Here is an 18,138-nt window from a genome sequence, read left to right on the forward strand (position 1 = left end):
CTTCATCAATAAATGTGAGCATTTATGTTCGAAGATGGGATTAAACCACAATTAGCTGAAAGTCAACACCATCTGTCCTTAAAAATCTTCTCCTACTGAATTGTTTACACAACATGTCAACACTGCGAGAGAATTACTCATCCCTAAAAGAAATGCTTCATCTCCCCCAAAAAAATCTGCATGGAGGGACTGCAGCTCAGAGCACTTAAAGTCCCAGGTTCATTCCCCCAGTGGCATCTCCAGTTGAAAAGGATCACACAGTGAGTGATGCCAAAGGCCCTCTGCCCTAGAGCATGGGGAATCCTCTGTGCAGATCAACAAACTGCCTCACCTGGAAGCAGGCAGCCTCTTGTGATCAGTTACTGGCTCTGCACATCTTCCAGACTTGGTTCCCTTGGTGCCATCCACCTAGTGGGCTGTACTTAGGCCCTGTCTGCGCTATGCATTTAAAGCAGTATCACACCACTTTAATCTGCTGTGGCTTCCCCCAAAGAATCCTGGGAAATGTAGTTTGTTAGGAGAGCCGAGAATTCCCTTCACAGAGCTACAATTCTCAAAGTGGTTTAACAGTCCACCCCTTTTCCCATGGAACTCTGGGAATTGTAGCTCTGTGAGGGGAACAGGTCTCTCCTAACAACTCTCAGAACACTTAATAAACTACATTTCCCAGGATTCTTTGCAGGGAGCCACGACTGTTTAAAGTGTATGATGATGCTTTTAAATGTATAGTGCAGCTAGCTGTGCAAAAAACCTGTCCTCCAATTCCCTCAATAAGTTTTCTTCTCCTGCCAAGGAGGCTTGCATCTTTTCTGCCTCTTCCTTGTGGCATTTTTGGGGTTTAAAAAAATGTATTTCTTTATAATTTTGCTGGGTGCAGGGTGAAACATACCTTACTGTTGTGATGCAACTGTGGTTGTTGGTCTTTCTTCCCATTAAATAGTTCCTTAACACAGCAGCCTTCCCAGGTCCTGTGCTTTTCCCCGATTTGAAAATCCCTATGGGAAATATAGAGATGGGGGAAGAAATGTGATTCGGTTCACTTTCAGAGGGGAATAGACCTAATTTGCAATTAGAAATGCAGCAATTGTTCAAAACTGGCACTTCTCTGAACTTTGCAATGCACTTCTCCAGCCAAGTAACTCACATTAAGATGTTGGTGAATTTTCATGAGGACTTTTACAAAAAGAAATACGGAAAAATGAGAAACTGAGAGAAACCAAAATTGACATATTCACTCGTCCAAAGGGAAATGTCACCTTATGACATCTTCCCCTGAGATTTAAGGGACAAGGGAGACGGGTTACTGAGTAGCTGAAACGGGTGGGACCACTTGTTATATTTTTATGGGAAATTGTTCCATTTACCTTTAAAAACAAAAAAACCCTGGACCGATTCCTTTAAAAATCAAGCTTCCCATTTTAAGCAATGAACAGCTGTCAGGTGCACAGTAGCTAGCCCCTCAACCTCCCCATGAGAATTTCACCAAAGTTTCTGCTCTCCTTTCATAATTTTCTGGTGCAATTTATTTTCTCATAACTGAAGGAGAAGAGGGGGGAATGCAGGATAAATTTTTGAAGCTGCACTGGATTGTATAGGTGGTGATACTCACCTGGCAGGGGAGACAACTTGATCACAAATTGTATAGGTGGTGATCAAAAGGTTCTCTATTTAGCTATACCTCCCTGTCAGCTATAAAGTGATCAACTGTAGCGCCTGCATATTAAATAGTTCACCATTCCTTTGCCCAGAAGCAGGAGATTGCGCTGTTCCATGTTGCGTATGCATGTTACATGTCGGACAGAAACCTTATCACACCCCTACATCGCACAAGAAGGAATAAATCATCTCCTGAGTTATGGGAGAAGATTGCTACAATTACATTATTTATCCATGACATGATCCAGCTGATAGAGCCCCACTAGCTTCAGTGGTAGAGATTTAAGCGCATGCTACATTTCCCCACTGAAAGCGATTGACACTGATAAGAGCTTCCCACACAGTAAACATAAAATTAAGGTTGCAGTGCAAGCCACAACCTTCTCCACAGCTAAGATGAGTTTACATGGTGCATCGGGGTCCCATTTGAAAAGTACCATTTGTCAGAACGACGAGGGTAGGGGGAGCTGCTCTGCTCCCATCTCTCTGTAGTCCGCTGCCCCGTTTGCATTAGCTACCCTGTCCTTAGAAATCTTCAATCTATTATCAGCCTACAGCCCTGGAGTCCCACCGATGGGCAGCAACACTCTCTGTGCAGCATTTCCACGAAATGTTCTAAGCCACCATCTGGAATGGGGTTGGCGAGCACCAATGAGAAAGAAGGATGGTCCGGGAGTAAGTCTTCAGACGAAGGCTATTCTGAGCAGTGTCTCTTGGCAGCCCAGTCCATTAAAGAGAGCTACATTTGCTGGATCAAGGAGCACAGATGCAAATCTGATGCTCATTCAAGTGTGGATGCCATCTATCCCATTCAAATGTGCATCCATATTCTACTGACACATAGAAAACGTTTTCAAAAGTGCAACCGGAGTTGGATCAGGGTGAAAATATGTTATGTCTGCTATGGACTTTCACTAGTATGCTGAATAAGAAATCCCTTTTCTTCTCCTCCCAATCTCTCTCTCCATTCCTGCCTGTTCCTGTCTTCCAACTTCCCTGCATCTCACACAGGGAAGCCCAGCTCTCCCTGGATCCAGCCAGATCTCTTCCCAAGCTTACGCCCCCATTCACAACAGGAACACTGAAATCCCTCCAGCAAACATCTCTCTTGATTCTGGACACCCTGAGACTTTGTCATCAGCAGGTCAGACATAACACAGACACACACCCCATCTCTCCAACCCTCCTCTCTTACTTCTCATAACACACAACACCACACTCATTTTTGACTAAACAAAACACAGCCTAATTTTTTAAACGGCTTTCAACGCTTTCCAAATTGATTCCAGATTTGTACGTTAAGAAATGGCTTTATTTGGCTTGTTTCATTGCCAAGAGGCACCTTTTAATATAAACTCATTACATCTAGAAGTTCAAATGATTTTGCCTTATTTCTGAGAAAATTTGCGAAGTTAATGTTCCATAACTCAGGGTGGAAATGGTGCAATTAAGCCCCACTAACAAATATCACTGGGGAAAGGTATCTTGGTTTTTGCAGATATGCGATTGCAGGCTTTCTGGCTAATCACTTAGTTTAACAGCCTGACCCTTAAATTACTCTACCAGGACAAACCGCAGTGAAGAGTGTTGCAGGACGAGCTGTAAGGCTGGGCCAGATTTCCACCCCCTCCTCATTCTGCAGAACAATACGGGCATGGGACAGACTTACAGATATGAAGCTGAGACAGATTGGAAAGAGACAGGTGAACCCATCCCTAAGTAGCACTGCTGCTTTTAAAAAGGTAAGTTCTTCATTCAATGTATAGCAGGGCTCTGCATGTTACTTCATATAAGACCTGAATCAGCCCAAATTTAGCCATTCACATTCTCAGAGGCATATTCCGAAAGTTTTTTTCTCTGGGTAGAACCAGGCTTTTCTATGTACATTGAAAAGCCATAGCAGGGGCTGAACAGAAACTTTTTTTTGCTTTGAAGTTGAAAGATGAGCCATTGCCTTGCTGCCTACGGTAACATGGCAAGCAAATTAATCAGGGAACCATTGGGGATATTGTAAAATCTTTCAGGTGGAGGGGTTCCTGATCCCAAGTGCCAATTCACATTGGCAGCATATGTGAGCACGATGACCCATTTTTAGCAGCCATGTCTGAGCAGCATAGCATGAGGAAATGGTAGCTATTACCAGTGTTTGCTTTACCTGAGATGGCTTTTCTGCACATGCCATGGGAACAACCCATGAGGAAGATTTTAGAGCATCTGAAGAAGCCCTCAGTTCCCTTAGGAAAATGTGGGCCAAATGAAATCCTTGAACATCCCTAGTACTATAGTCAAGAGGACTACTCAAACTCCGGCAAACTCCTAGTAAAATCAGGGTCATTACACTTCCAGGAAGGGAAACAACTATAATTCATTGTTTCAGATGACAAGATAAATAAATGACAAATGAAAGCAATGTTTAAACATGTAATAAGCTGCTTGAAGAAAAACATTCTGAAAACGTTCTCCATTCAGACTTGTTTGAAGAAAGATCCATCTGTGCAGAAAGTAATTCATAAACAGCTACAAAGAAAGAGCCTGGAAAAGATGCTGTTTGCAAGCGCTTGGTCCAGATAGACACAAACTCACCTGCTCACTCCACTGCCCTCAACACTGACGGCGTCCTTCCTGAAAGCTCAGGACGTTGTCAATCTTCATAATAAAATCTGAGGGCTGAAAGCTGTTTCCAAAGGAATAGTCCCTGACTTCAAAAGTGTCACTGATTTTGCCCTCTGTGACACAGCAGCAGAATTGCTGGAGATGAAAAGGCACCTTTGTTCAGCCCTCTGTTTGCGCAAGACAGTTCAGAAATGGCAGAGCGCTTCAATGATAGTTTTAAATTACTCACCTATCAGTTCTCCCTTCCTCTATCTCCCCAACCCCCCGCCCGCCACAAAAAAACCTCCCATCACAGCAATGCTGAAACCTGTGGACTTTCCATCTAAACAAAGATTGCTCTATTTCTCTTTAATCTTGCTGTCTACCCCACTGTACCTGGAAGCATGCATTCTCACTGTATTTTGCTCTGTTTCTCTTTCAGGAGCTTCCATGTGATCACAATTGGGGGCTTACAGGGCCGAATGGTTGGCTTGGAACCCAGTGAAGATCACATGCATGGGCTGACAGTGTGATCTAGTGCTTCCCCCTGGGGTCACACATATGGCTTTGATTTGCTCACACACAGAGACACAACACACTTCTGTGATTGCAAAAATTATGTTGCAAAGTAACTCATTTGGCTTTGGGTACTTTGCACCTTGATCTGGGGGAGTAGGAAACACTATTTGTTGCTCTGCTTCAGGCAAGCTTACCTGCTAAATTTCTGTGAAGCCAACAGGGACAAGGCTTGATTTTAAATTTTCTCATACAATACCAACTTTCAAAGGGATAGGGGAAAAAGGTTGACTTTCAGTCTGCTCGTAGACAGTTCACATTTCCTGAAAACATACTCAGAAGCTTCTTCCTTACTTGAGAAACTCCAAAAGGGAGTCGGGAAAGAGATAAACATATCCCCAAGTCTCCTTTCCCCTCCATGATTATTCCATGTCTTAGCAGCCTCCCTACCCCCAAAATCAGACTGATTAGATTGTTTCCAAAAAGATTTTGTGTTGAATGACCAAAAAGTCCTTCCCTGCCAGATTTGCTGGAGCCACGGAGAGCGTGCTTGCATGAATTCATCAAGAAAGATGAATATGCATTCAGGTCAAAACATTCCTTGATCATCTTTGCTCCTTTGACCTTTCCTGACATGTGCTCACAAAAGTGGCTTGAGGGGAAAGAGAAAACAAACTCGAGTGTTTCTGCAAAGAATTAGAAGGAATTCCCCTGAATATGAATATTTGGAACCATGATTACTCCCCTTCTTTCCCCAGCTTTTCATTTCATCCTGTTCACATGTTCAGGAAGGCTGGGTAATCAAGCAATAATCAACTAACCCCTAGGTTATTCCACTGTTATACAAAAGGGCCATTCAGTGTGGAAGCAGCAAATGAAAAGAGTCTGCTGATATATTACAGGGAACTAGCGCGGACGTACGAAGAACGACTGAAGCAGTCTGCACTTAAATTTAACATCCCTATTTGCAAACTTCCAGACAGTGCTCTTTTTCTAGAAAAAGAGGTGCTGGAACTCACCACGAATGCCTCCCTTGGTCTCTTATAATGAGAGGTGCCGAAACTGAGTTCCAGTAAGTTCTGGCTGAAAAAAAGCCCTGCTATTGCAAAACTTCAAGGGGCGGGGGAGAAAGTGGTGAAGTTCACATCTCTGTAGGAGTGTTGTTGTGGGATAATTACCTAATGTAGAATTTTGTTATACGACTTCAAAACAGTGCATTTAGGCCGAAAGAGTGAGCAACAATCAGGGCCGGCCCACCCATGAGGCAAAGTGAGATGACTGCCTTAGGTGGCAAGATCACAGGGACAGCTGATCCGGACTTCAAGGAATGCATTGCTTGCTGCTGCGGTGGCAGCAGCGGTGTGTGGCTTGGAGGCTGGATCTGCTGCACTCTACAATTCTACGATTCTAACTCTGAGGAAGGCAAATGTTCTGCAGGTGCTGCTCCCGACATCATAAGGTTGCAGTTATGGAGGACACCGCTCTTTTTAGAATGTCTATATGTGATGGAAGATGGGACACAATTAATGGCAGGGTGTTGCAGGTGGGATTCAGGCCTCAAACCAAAATCTTGTATGTTTCAGGCACTTGTATGGCACCCTAAGTGGCAAGGCTGGGTGTATGGAGGTGGTAGCACCCTGGACAGTTCCACTGAACAAGACTCTGGAGCAGGGGATTAGGAACCTCTGGCCCTGTAGGGGTGGTTGGACTCTAACCCCCATCAATCCAGCCTGCAGGATCAGTAGTCTGGGACAGTGTTTCTCAATCTTGGGTCCCCAGTTGTTGTTATACTACAAGTCCCATCATCCCTAGCTAGCAGGGCCAGTGGTCAGGGATGATGGGAGCTGTAGTCCAACAACATCTGGAGGGTCACAAATTCCCCACCCCTGCTTTAAAAGCTGAGACACCAGGAATACAGGTAGTAAAAGCAGTGTATGATTTGAATGTAATGGAGGCAAATGATTTTCTGCCACAAAGAATGCCAAAATATAAAAGCAGAGAGAGAGAGAGATTAAAGGCATGTAAAAAAAGAGAGCAACTTCCTTTGATGTAGGGATTAATTAGATGAATTTGGAGTACTTTTGCTTTTTTTAAAAAATGGGAGCTTTATAGGAAGCATTCTACCTATGTCATAGGAAATTAAATGTTTTCTCAAAAGGATTCCAGCTTTACAATGTCAACGGCAGCATTTTTAGAGCACTTCTGGGCTGCCAAAGCTTTTCACATACATTATCTCGGTTACCTTCACAAAGCCTTGTGAAATATGTCAGTGTTTTTTGGCCTATATTGCAGGCAGTAGTTGCAACTGAGGACATTATAGCTACTCCTTATTTATTTATCTTGTTTTTATCTGTTTGCTACTTCGTTCGTTATATACCGCCTTTCCTCCCAGAGGAAGAAGCAAATGACAAGCAAGGAAACAATGAAAACATTTAAAAAGCAATTCCAATAAGGATGCAGACTGGGAGATATCTCTCTTTAAAAGGCTTGTTGAAAGAGGAAGGTCTTAAGTAGGTGCTGAAAAGACAACAGAGGCAGCACATGTCTAATATTCTAGGGGAAAGGATTCCAAAGGCTAGGTGCCACAACACTAAAGGCTCAATTCCTGTGTTGTGTGGAAAGGACCTCCTGATAAAGATGGCATCTGCAGGAGGTACTTACCTGCAGAGCACAGAAATTGATGGGGTAAACAAGGGATGAGATGATCTTTCAGGTATCCTACTGACAAGCTGTATATGGCTTCATATACCCAAACCAGCACCTTGAACTTAGCCCAGTAGCTGGTTGGCAGCCGGGGGTGTTATAAGCAAGGAAACAACCCAAGGTGGGATGAAATCCAAGCTTTAGTGCATATGTTTTGTTGCCCCTCCATACATCTGAATCCATCATGGAAGAGAATTGCCTTAACAGCCACGAGTACACAGCTATCCTTACAGAAGGCAAGGTGAATGAATTAGTATAAATATCTAAACATGAGCAATAGTGCGTTCTAAGCACATTGAAATAGCACCAGTCAAAAGAAATCCAGAGAGAATTATCCGTTTCCCCAGGCCCTGCCTACGAATGAAGGCCAGGCAAGGGAGGAGCAGGGAGAGAGACATTTCATATTGTAGGTGCCAGATGATGTAGGTAAATTAGTCTGGAGAACAATATACTTCAATTTCAGACAAAGACAGGAACCATCTGGTAAACATTTCTTTCAGTGCCTTTCCGTACTCTGGGGATATGCAATTTGAATGCATTTGATAGAGAGCGGCCTGAAAATTTCTAATAAAAGGCAAGATTCTTTTATGTCAAGTAAGACAAAGACATCTACAGCACCATCGTATGTAGGGAGTCTGAATAAATTTGTTGCTGCAGCCAGACATGTGGAAAAGTAGCTGTTCTTGTACGCATTACAAGGTGCTTGTTCCAATTTAATTGCGGTGATTTTGCGGTTGTATTGACACTCTTCTTTTCAGGTCTAATCTGACTGTGTTGGGAGTGGGTCACAAACCTCCTACGATTAGATTTTGAATTCCTTTCTTCTGCTCTGCAAAGAATTGTGGCACTCGCTGCCATCCTTTTGCTGTTTGCTACAACTGACTGATCTACCAATTTACTATATGACTTCATGCATCTGAAAAGGTGGGCTCTAGCCCCCCAAAAGCTTAGCCCATGACTTTAACACTGTACAACCCTATGCACCTTTACAATGGAGTAGGCCACACTGAATTTAAATGGGATTTCCATCTGAATAAACAGGCATAGGCCTGGGCTGCATGAGTGAGCCGTGAATCAGGAAACCTGCCATTTAAACCTCACCTTGATCCTTAATTCAGTAGCTGGCTTTTGTCAAGACATCTGAAAAATGTCAGTAATATTGGCCTACCTTGCAGCCGATATTACAGGGCTGTGGTAAAGAATAGGTATGAGATGACTGAACTGTGCTTTATAAGGAATGTTAAATATGGTTGCTGCAGATAATTACCGGTATTACACTTCTATTACAGTTTCCAGTATTGGGTCTGTTTCCCTACCATAGGAAGGTTTGCAAATAGCGATTATGTGAAAAATTGAATTTAGGCTGCAAGCTAATACCCACTTACCAGGGAATAAGTCCCACTGAGCCCAATGGGGCTTTGTTCTGGGTGGATATGTACAGAATCAAGCATTTTATCTCACTCTGTAGGCAAAAAGCCCCCCTGCCTTATAGCAGTTCACAAAGATAATATGGTTCCTAGTTTCAGGATTAAAGTCTAAAAGGCAAGACACACAAGGAAAAGAGCCGTGGGGAGGGAAGAGGCGAAAAGCAAACTTGGGCATCAGTTCTTAAAAGGAACATTTGTCCGGATTGATCTGTGGGGCAGTTATATGGCAATGAACATTCATCTGCATTTGCTTGCAAGGATGTGTCTGCATCTTCCCCTTAAGTCATTCATTCATCTCACACTTCTCCATGCATTTCCTCCTCACTTTCCAAACTGCAAAAAGGCTGAATCTTTTTCAGTGGATTTCTTGCACTGGAACAACAGAGCCCTTTAATTAGGGTTGCCATATTTCAAGAAGTGAAAATCCGGACACAAAAGTTGTTGATGGGGAGCAAAGTAGGGTTTGTGTTTGTTTGTTTGTTTGTTTGTTTGTTTGTTTGTTAACTCTCCAAATAATAATATAAATATATAAAATAAGTTTTAAAGCTTCCCCCCCATGTTTTTAAAGAAATTTGCCAAAAAATCAACATTTCTGATATGGGCTGCCATATGCCTGGAAGGACAAATCCCAGCTATGTCTGGAAAATTGGCAGACAGCCCAACTTTAATCCATTTGAACTGTGCAAAATGGTCCAAGCCTGCGCTTGAATTCGTCCTGCAGAACAGTGTCCATCTCCAGGAACCTGCAGTTCTGTTTTCCCCATGCCCAGGCCCAAAAGTTCTATTCACTGATCACCGGACTGCAGTGGCTTCTTCAGCAACGATGAAAACTGCAAACTGGCAAAACCGTTCCATAACATACATTGAAAAGCAATGCCTGCAGGTCTTGTTTAAAGGCCAAGGCCAAAAATGGGGGAGGGGAAGCACATGCTGTTGATTCCGAGCAGGAAATGATAATGGAATGTATCTCATGTTGCTCTGAATTCTGAAATCTAAGCTTCTGTGCCAAACGAAATTAAGAATGCAGAATCAAGCAAAGACAACAACAGCATTATATTGCAACAACATCCTGGAACTGAGAGACTGAAGTTTGCTCATAGACATATAATGGTCCTCCTGGGATCTTCCCTCTGTAACTGTATCTTCTGCTCTGAGAACAATTTACAGTTAGTTAGCAGTTCAGTAATCTTAGGCTGAACAGACATTTCAGAAAAGCCTCGGGAGGAAGCTGTGGGCAAAAACTGTCACTGCAGGCTGCTTCAAAGTAGGCTAAGTTTTAGCATCAATATAGAGTTTTGGGGTGGGGCCAAGATTCCCCTAAATTCCTGGAACCAGGAAAGAGTTAGAATTTAACCAACCCCCCTTAAATCCCAGGATGCAGCAGGGATTGAGGCTGATGTAGCCAAGCCAGCCTGAGAATGGCTGAGTCATCAAACAAACAATGGGATATGCACCATTAGCAGAGACTCTGCACCCAACAGGTGGGGCATCTCTTCTGTGCTGGTTAGAAGAGTTGTGTTTCAGAATGGCAGTTGGGGATAATGAAAGCAGGAGGGAAAATGGATTTGCAGTGTGCAACCAGTAGCAAGCTGAAAAGGAGAGGGTCAGAGCACTATGGGGGCTGACAGTGGGAATCCAAGATGGCAGCCATGTGAAAAGCGCATCCCCTCCAACATTTCTCCGATGGAAATAGGGTTGTCCTATTCCATACCTTCCAACATTTCTTCAATGAAAATAGGGCCATCCTATTCCATACCTTCCAATATTTCTCCAATGAAAATAGGGACATCCTATGGAAAAGAGGGACATTCCAGGATCAAATCAGAAACTGGGACGGCTTCTCTAAATCCGGGACTGTCCCTGGAAAACAGGGAAGCTCGGAGGGGCTGGAAACGGGACCCCCTTGACATGTAATGCCAGAAGTCCTTCCATCATGGGCTCAGGTTTTATATGTATGTAAATAAACCCTATATCATAAAGACACCACAGTCTCCACTGTGCCTCATTTCCAAAAGGAAGCCTGAACCCTGGGTAAGTGCCCAGACCCCTGGAATCTCGCACCACTCAGAGACTGGGGTGGTGTGTAACAATACTTATGAACAATGAGAGATGCATAAATGTTGCATCTCAGATCCCCACAGATCACCTGCTGCTCAAATCTAGGAGCAAGGGTTTCTCTGAAATCACCACCCTAGTTTCTGTCTAGATTTTGGAGTTCCAGGTCAGCTTGTTTCCAAACCAGTACTGAAGAAGATATCAGGACCTGCTTCTGTTGGACTGTTTGCTCTTCCCTACAGGTTCATCTTCCACCAACTGCCCTGTGGGAAAGATCTTTGGCAAGCAAGGGCAGCATGAGAAGTGTAACCAGGGCCTGGTCCTCCTAGACTACATTCTGGTCCCCATGGAGCCATTTACTACCAACTGCGTGTGGAAAGGATGCTGGTGTCTCTTGATATGTTGCTATTGCGGTATTAAATAATGTATTTTGATGTTACTTGGAAGGATTTGTATCATGAAAGGAGGAACGTCAATAAATGAAACCATAAAATAAATCAGGAAACCTCCATAGCTTCATTTGTGAACAAACCCAGGACGAAAGTACACGGCTGAAAGGGGAGTTATGTAACAGCCTGAGGCATGGAAGTTCATCCATAAATTAATTATGGTTTGCAGCAAAAGCCCGGTCAATGACGAAGCAATAAACCAGGGGTTGATGGCACTTGTAAGAGTTAAACTTCAGAAATGGAAGCACATTTTTCTTCACACAGAACTCGCTGATGTGTTTGCCGCCTCATGAGTATAGCCTTTTTTTAAAGAGTAATATTTTCCCATCTTAAAGTGCCTTCAAGTGTTTAGTGCATTCTAGTGCTTAGAACGAGAGCCATTGTACACCACTCATCTGTGTTCCATAACAATAAGCACTTTTATTTTTTGGCAAGGAACACATTGCGAAAGGTGAGAAGGAAGGGGTAAGATTTGCTGTATTATATAAGGTACATGCCCTTACATAGCCCAACTCTTCTGCAAAGTTGAAAAATGTAAAACTTAGTCCTCTCTGACTCTGCTGTCTTGTGTTTTAACCATCTCACATTAGACTACATTCCAGGCATGTGAGCCTATCAGGACTTTGCAAGGAATCTTTGTTCTACCCTGGGAGTCAATTCCTGAAGCATCCCAAGGACTGGGCTTTGTCCTCTCTGAGTGTGCAGCGTTGGCCAGGATCACACAGAGAGGCTCTGTGATTCACTGGTTGCCCCAACAACATGACCACATGCGGTTGCATGGAGAAACCCATTCATCCAACTGGAAATCCCATGCAGTCTCAGTTGGGTTGGAGGCATGCCGGCCAGCAGCCCATCAAACCTCCAGCGTCCAATGCATGGGTACCACATTTTGCACGAACCAGCCCACAGAGGACTGGCTAGATGTGTGAAAGGTGTGACGGTTATAGTCCTTTAAAATTTGCATTAAACAGCCCTGGTGCTCCAAAATCACACACAGGCCAATTTAGCACGATCTCTTTCCAGGGTACAAAACGTTGAGAGATGGATCAATGCACTTTGGATATCACACAGGTGCCCTACCATGTTCCTTCTACCTAGCTTTCTCTTCCTTTTTTATCATCTCTCCCTCTTTTGAAGTTCACTTGAGAGGATTGTTTGGGTTAGGAAGAGAAAGAGCCGGGGGAGAAGAAATCTCTGCAGCACAGCCTCTAGTGCTTTGGTAAACTTTAAGCTATTGTCTTTCTTGAGGGATTTCCAAAAACCAATTATGGGACAGTTTCTTTTAAAAGGGTAACAGAAAGATGATAAGAAGATACGTGCAGCCTTGCAGGATCAGACCAAGCACCTATCTAGTTTAGTCCACAAGCAATGGCTGCAACAGCCCTCTCTTCAAGAGTATTACTTCCAGAGTATTAGATCTAGATGTCACTTACGGACTCATTGTTAAAACTGTGTTTTATGGAAGACAATCTTACTCGACTACGAGTGATCGCCAAAGAAGAAGAAGAAGAAGAAGAAAAATGTGGTCTGCAGAGCACCAGTGGTCTGCATGCTGCATTTAGGAAGTCCACAGCATGTCTGTGAAGAATGTTGGCAATATGTAGTCTATGGAATTCAAATTGTAATGCAATGAAATGCAATACGGTGTAAGAAAGAAAAGAAGCAACAAGAATAAATGAAAAAATTCATACTGCAATAGCTGATTAGAATTAGCACAAACAGGCAAAAAAGTCATTAAGGGCTCATCCATAATTCCATTTGCCTGCTGGGAAAACCCAAGGTTTAGCACTTTACTAGAACAAATAGGAAGGTTTTCTGCAGATTTTGTCCTGATTTAGCACTCAAGGGTGGGTTTTCCAGGGGAAAGCAGTGGAGCAGCAGCAAAGGCAAAACCGCTCAGACCCATGTCTAGAAAGTGGAAGTGTAGATGACTCTTAGGTGGTCCGCCGAGAACCTCAGCAATTTTCAAGTGGTCCTTGGCTGGCTGGTGCAATTTGGGAATTACTGATCTAGAAAAACAAACAAACTGGAAATGGGACCCTGGAGGGTAGATGGAGATGGGCATGCAGAATGCTGGAAGGGAGGAACCCTGAAAGAGGGGTGCAAGCAAGAAGAGCTGAAGAAGAGGCAGGAAAGCAAGATGGGAGCAGTTTTTTGCCTGCTTGTCAAATGCCAGAACTCATCTTGGGGTTGTCTTCTGCTGGGGAGTTCACTGGTGCAGGAGAACCCCAGGTTCCTGCTGCTGGGCTCAAATGGAAAGCAGCACCCGAAGCAAGAATCCCCAAAGCTTCCCTCATCCTTCCTGCTGGTTTGGTTTTAAAACCCAGGAGAATGCCGAGTGTTTACTTAGTTGGATATTTCTAAATCTACATTTTTGTAATGACCGTAGCCCAGTTTCCTCTCTCTCAGCTCTTCCTTTCCCCAGGCAGAATGCTCTGGCTCTCCAAGCCCACCCCTATGTTTGTAGCTTTCAAGTGTCACAGGAGAAGGAAAACAGACGCCACACACATATATGGAGGGCTTGGAACAGACACATGGAAAATGTTCAGCTGGAGCCATAGTGAAGCTTCTTTAGAATGCCTTAACAACTCCCTTCTATATGCTTCAAACCCTAGGGGTTCCTATGATGCTCTCATTTGTAATATAAGGAGCCCACAGCACTGTTCAACAGCAATCATGCCTGACCAATCCCATAAAGCCCAGAATTGTCATCACTGTATGCATTGCTATGGCAACTATCTACATTTCAGCTAAAGCCTTTGAGTGCCTAACTATTGCTCAAGCTACAGCTCCCCATTTTTATTTTTGTTTTTTAAAAAGGAGCCAAACTCAACCTTGGCAGGGTATGAGGTGGCTAGAGGAAGGGCAGATGGAGAAATGTTCTCCACTCTTTTCCTTCTGCTCATTATCTGGGCTCAGAACTGCCAGTCTGCTCAAGCTGCTGGTTGTTCATTGGCAGTGGCAGGGGAATTTTACCCCCCCCCCCTTTCAGGTGAAAAAGCTTGCAGAGGGTGAGTTTGAGCTTGCAGTGCCCAGAGATGGTGCCCCACCTGTTCTGTCTCAGAGGCTTGTATTGAAAAGCTAGCAAACAAAAAAACTTCAGGCAGGAAGAAACGGTATCCTATATCATCAGGGATGGCAAAGATGTTGCTTGAAGCTGATGGGAGCTGGGAGTCCAAAAACATCTGTAAATTTACAGGTTAGTTACCTCTGTCTTATAGGATACTTGATGTTGAGACTCCTGATTTAGTGCTCTAGGGTGCATTTACAGCAAGGGTGTGGGCAGAGGGTGGAGTCTTGCCTACATACATTTATAAAACCACATAGTGGCTTATCAAAGTGTAAAGCTCAATCACTGACTCAACAGTATGCTATAGGAAAGAGAGTAACAGTCCTAGGCTTGGGCAAATCATTCTTTTTCAGCCTAACCTACCTCACAAGGTTGTTGTGCAGATAAAATAGGGAGGGAAACCATGTCTGTCATCCTTGCAGGAAGAATGATAACCTTGGGCCTTATGGTAGTATCACCATCAAGATCTCTCAGGCAAAGACAGATCTCGTAATTACTGTACTTCCCTGCAGGACAACGGGAATCTTTCTGATAAGAATGACAGATGATACATCTCATGGAATTATTTCATATGCCTTAGGTTGTGGATACGATTTAGAATGTACGCGCTTACTTTTTACATTTCACGATACTTAAATCTGTGTATTTATTCTGTGTGTGTCACAGAAACGCACCCCCCCCCCAATGCTATAATTTTCAGTAGGTCAGAATTTAACATGTGTTCTAACAAAGTTTTGGAGGCCAGGAAAATACTCTGTGAGCCAAGAAGGTAAAAAAAAAATGTCTGAAGAAGAATATTCTGGTGTTAGTTGCAAAATTCAGGACTCATTGGACAGGGAGAAAATAGGTATTGTGCCTTTTAACAGTTAAACATAAAAAAAGGACAGGACTATGGAAGGAGGGGGTGGGAAAGGGGGAAGCTGATTCATTTCATGTTGATGGGAGAGTGGAGACAGTCCAGGGCCAGCTGCCAAAACTGTAGGCTGGGAGAGCACTCAAGAGTCACTCCACAGGGAACAGCCTGAAAAGGTAGTGTCTGTTTCTGACGCTGGAGCATCCATCACATGGTGCAGTGCTGTTGTTGCATAAGATGGTATGATCACTGGGGTGCCTCGTGGTTCCAAAATAATATGGGTACCTGCCTCCCTCTATTACAGATTGTACCAGGTCCACACCATGGCTTTCTCCTTTATAACAGGAAATTCTAATTGGCTAGTTTACTAGCTGTTGAGGCCTATCTTTGATCTTAGCACCGTGGGATGACTTTGCTAAGATTGGAGGTAGACGTGTGCCTGCGTATGGGCCTTAAGCTTCATGTCATACAGTGCCAGGTGACTGACAATTGGGTGGCTGTGCCTATCTGTCAAAAATGGTCCACAGGGGGTGGGCCAGTTCTGGGTCTAGTCTTCTGGCTGGATCCACTTCCCCCACCCTTGTTCTAGAGAGAAGATGGCCTCCTGTCTGAAATCCTGGTGAGCCAGTCAGCTGGACCAGTGGTCTGCCTCAGCCTAAGGCAACTTCACTGCGAACAGTGACATAGAAAGGCCAGCTGTCTCTTGGGGCCAAAGCAAGCCTAGGTGTCTAAAATGTGGCAGAGCAGGGCCTTCTCTTCAGTGGCACCGAGCTGATGGGCAAAGTCAGCTTAGCCATTCTATTTACACCTATTTTGCCCCCCGGATCCCAACCACAACAGCACCTGCTTGATCAAAACAGTTCCAGGTATGTATACAGCGTACACAGGCTTCCTTGGGTGTATCATTTTTTTGTCCAAGGCAGCGCCACCTTTGAACAATTAATCCAGGAACATTCTCTCCAATCACTAGTAGACACCATGGTGAGCCAGGTTCACACCTGAGCCACTTATTGGTAGGAGAGCCAGGCAGTGGGAGAAAACAGACCTGGCCTGCAGTGGGAAAAGGAAAGAAGAATATGTGGGGAAGGTATGCGTATAGGTGGTGAAGAAGCACCAAAGCTGGAGGCATTTGGAAGCTTGAGGGAAAGGATGGTGCCTACTGAGGTGGTGTAGCCTGCAACACTTTCACCAATAAAGTAACTTCTGGTAAGATCTGCATAGGTGTGATTCCTTCACTGGAACCACATGATGTAGAGCTCACCCCTGCCCCAGCAAGCCCTGCAGAGAGGCAACCTAAGAGTAGCAGAGCTGTAGATCCACTTCCAAACATGATTTGAATGCTTTTCTCCCAGCTCTGAGTCTAGTCTCCTTCAAGAACCACCGACCAAAGCCTTGGATCCATCCCAGCTTTCCCTTTTCTGCAGAAGGTCGAAGAGCTCCCTGCTCCAGTTCAAGGCCCTGCCAATCCTCTTACTCCACTGCTATCTGGAAATTTCCAAGCGCAACCCTCATTAGCGAGGAGCATGGCACAGAAGTAGTGGCTTTCGGGCACATCGCGCTGCTACCATTGAGCTGTGCAGAAAAAAAGGCAGCCATGCATATGAACTCTCTAGATTCACCTTGATCATTTTGTCCAACGCTGCAGCGTATAAGGAGCCGAGCTACTGAGATTCCTCTTCCCGGCCAGTTCAGTTCAGCAAAAGCTTTCATGTTCAGTACAGTGCATCGTCTCCTGGGAGCTTCCTTTAACAACACTTATAAATGAGAAAACAAGATAACTTTAGACTGCACAGCTGCGGGGGTGGAAAATGGGAGGGGGGAGTGTGAATCCATCCATTTGCTCAAAAGGCCACCAAAATCGAATGCATTGCTCTAATAAGATTGGAAGGTGTGGGATTGATTCAACTTTTCACCCCTTCCCCAAACTGTTAAGAGACACGTCTCCAAATTTTGCAGCTCAGTGTCTGCTGGAAAAAGTGGTTCTTTCAGTGAAATTAGAAGGGAGAACAATCTGAGGGGGGCAGGGGACTCCTACAGAATATATCCAAAGGGCTACTATTTTTTTTAAAGGGGGGAAAAAGTTTTTTTTTATTGCTAGGCCACATTCTCACAAAACATTTAAAACACTCTGTGATACCACTTCAGACAGTCATGGCTTCCCCCAAAGAATTCTGGGAGATTGTAACTCTCTCAGAGAGTTACAATCCTCAACGTGGTTTAATGGTCTATATTTATGCACAGGAAACTCTGAGAATTGTAGCTCTATGACCTACAGCTTTCAATGTACACACCAGCGGCACTAGGTATATGGGACGGAGGGGGCTTAAGCTCCCCCAATATTGAGGGGGGCTGCCACCCCCTGCTGTTGCTGGGCGCCTCTGAGCACCCCAACCTCAACCTCTGCCCTGCAGCCCAGGAGCCAGGCTGCGGCAAGGACAAGTGAAGCAACGATCACCCACGCTTGTCCCAGCCGCTGCTGAGTTTTGACTCTGTAAAAAAGAACTTTGGGTGCTGGGTGGGACCTGGTGTGCAAGCAGTGGATTCTGGGCTACTTGTCAGCATGTTTAAACCCTGTCTTCACTGGTGCACTGTCTGTAGACTTGTAAATAAATGCAAATGTTACAAAACCCCAATACTGTATGCCTCATGCCACCTCCTTCCAAAGGAAACCAGACCTGGATAAGCTCTGCAGCCCAGGAGCTGCTCAGAGAAGTGGAGGGAGAATAACAATATTGCAGAAGCCTCTTAGGACTGGGCTCTTGGATTATTATTAATATTGGCAAGGTACAGGCGGCTTTCAAAAGAACAATGCTCTAA

General features: G+C 44.3%; 1 protein-coding gene across 1 annotated transcript in view; it reads right to left on the bottom strand.

Annotated features, from left to right (window-relative positions):
- PHYHIPL (phytanoyl-CoA 2-hydroxylase interacting protein like) overlaps positions 1-907 on the bottom strand; it is a 113,465-nt gene extending 112,558 nt beyond the window's left edge. Inside the window, exon 1 of the mRNA XM_077930574.1 lies at positions 890-907. The gene's annotated coding sequence lies outside the window, so the exon portion shown is untranslated. The remainder of the gene's footprint in view (positions 1-889) is intronic.
- Between the last annotated feature and the right edge of the window lie 17,231 nt (positions 908-18,138).

Source organism: Podarcis muralis, chromosome 6 (genome assembly GCF_964188315.1).
Source record: "Podarcis muralis chromosome 6, rPodMur119.hap1.1, whole genome shotgun sequence".
In the NCBI taxonomy this organism is placed as follows: Eukaryota; Metazoa; Chordata; class Lepidosauria; order Squamata; family Lacertidae; genus Podarcis; species Podarcis muralis.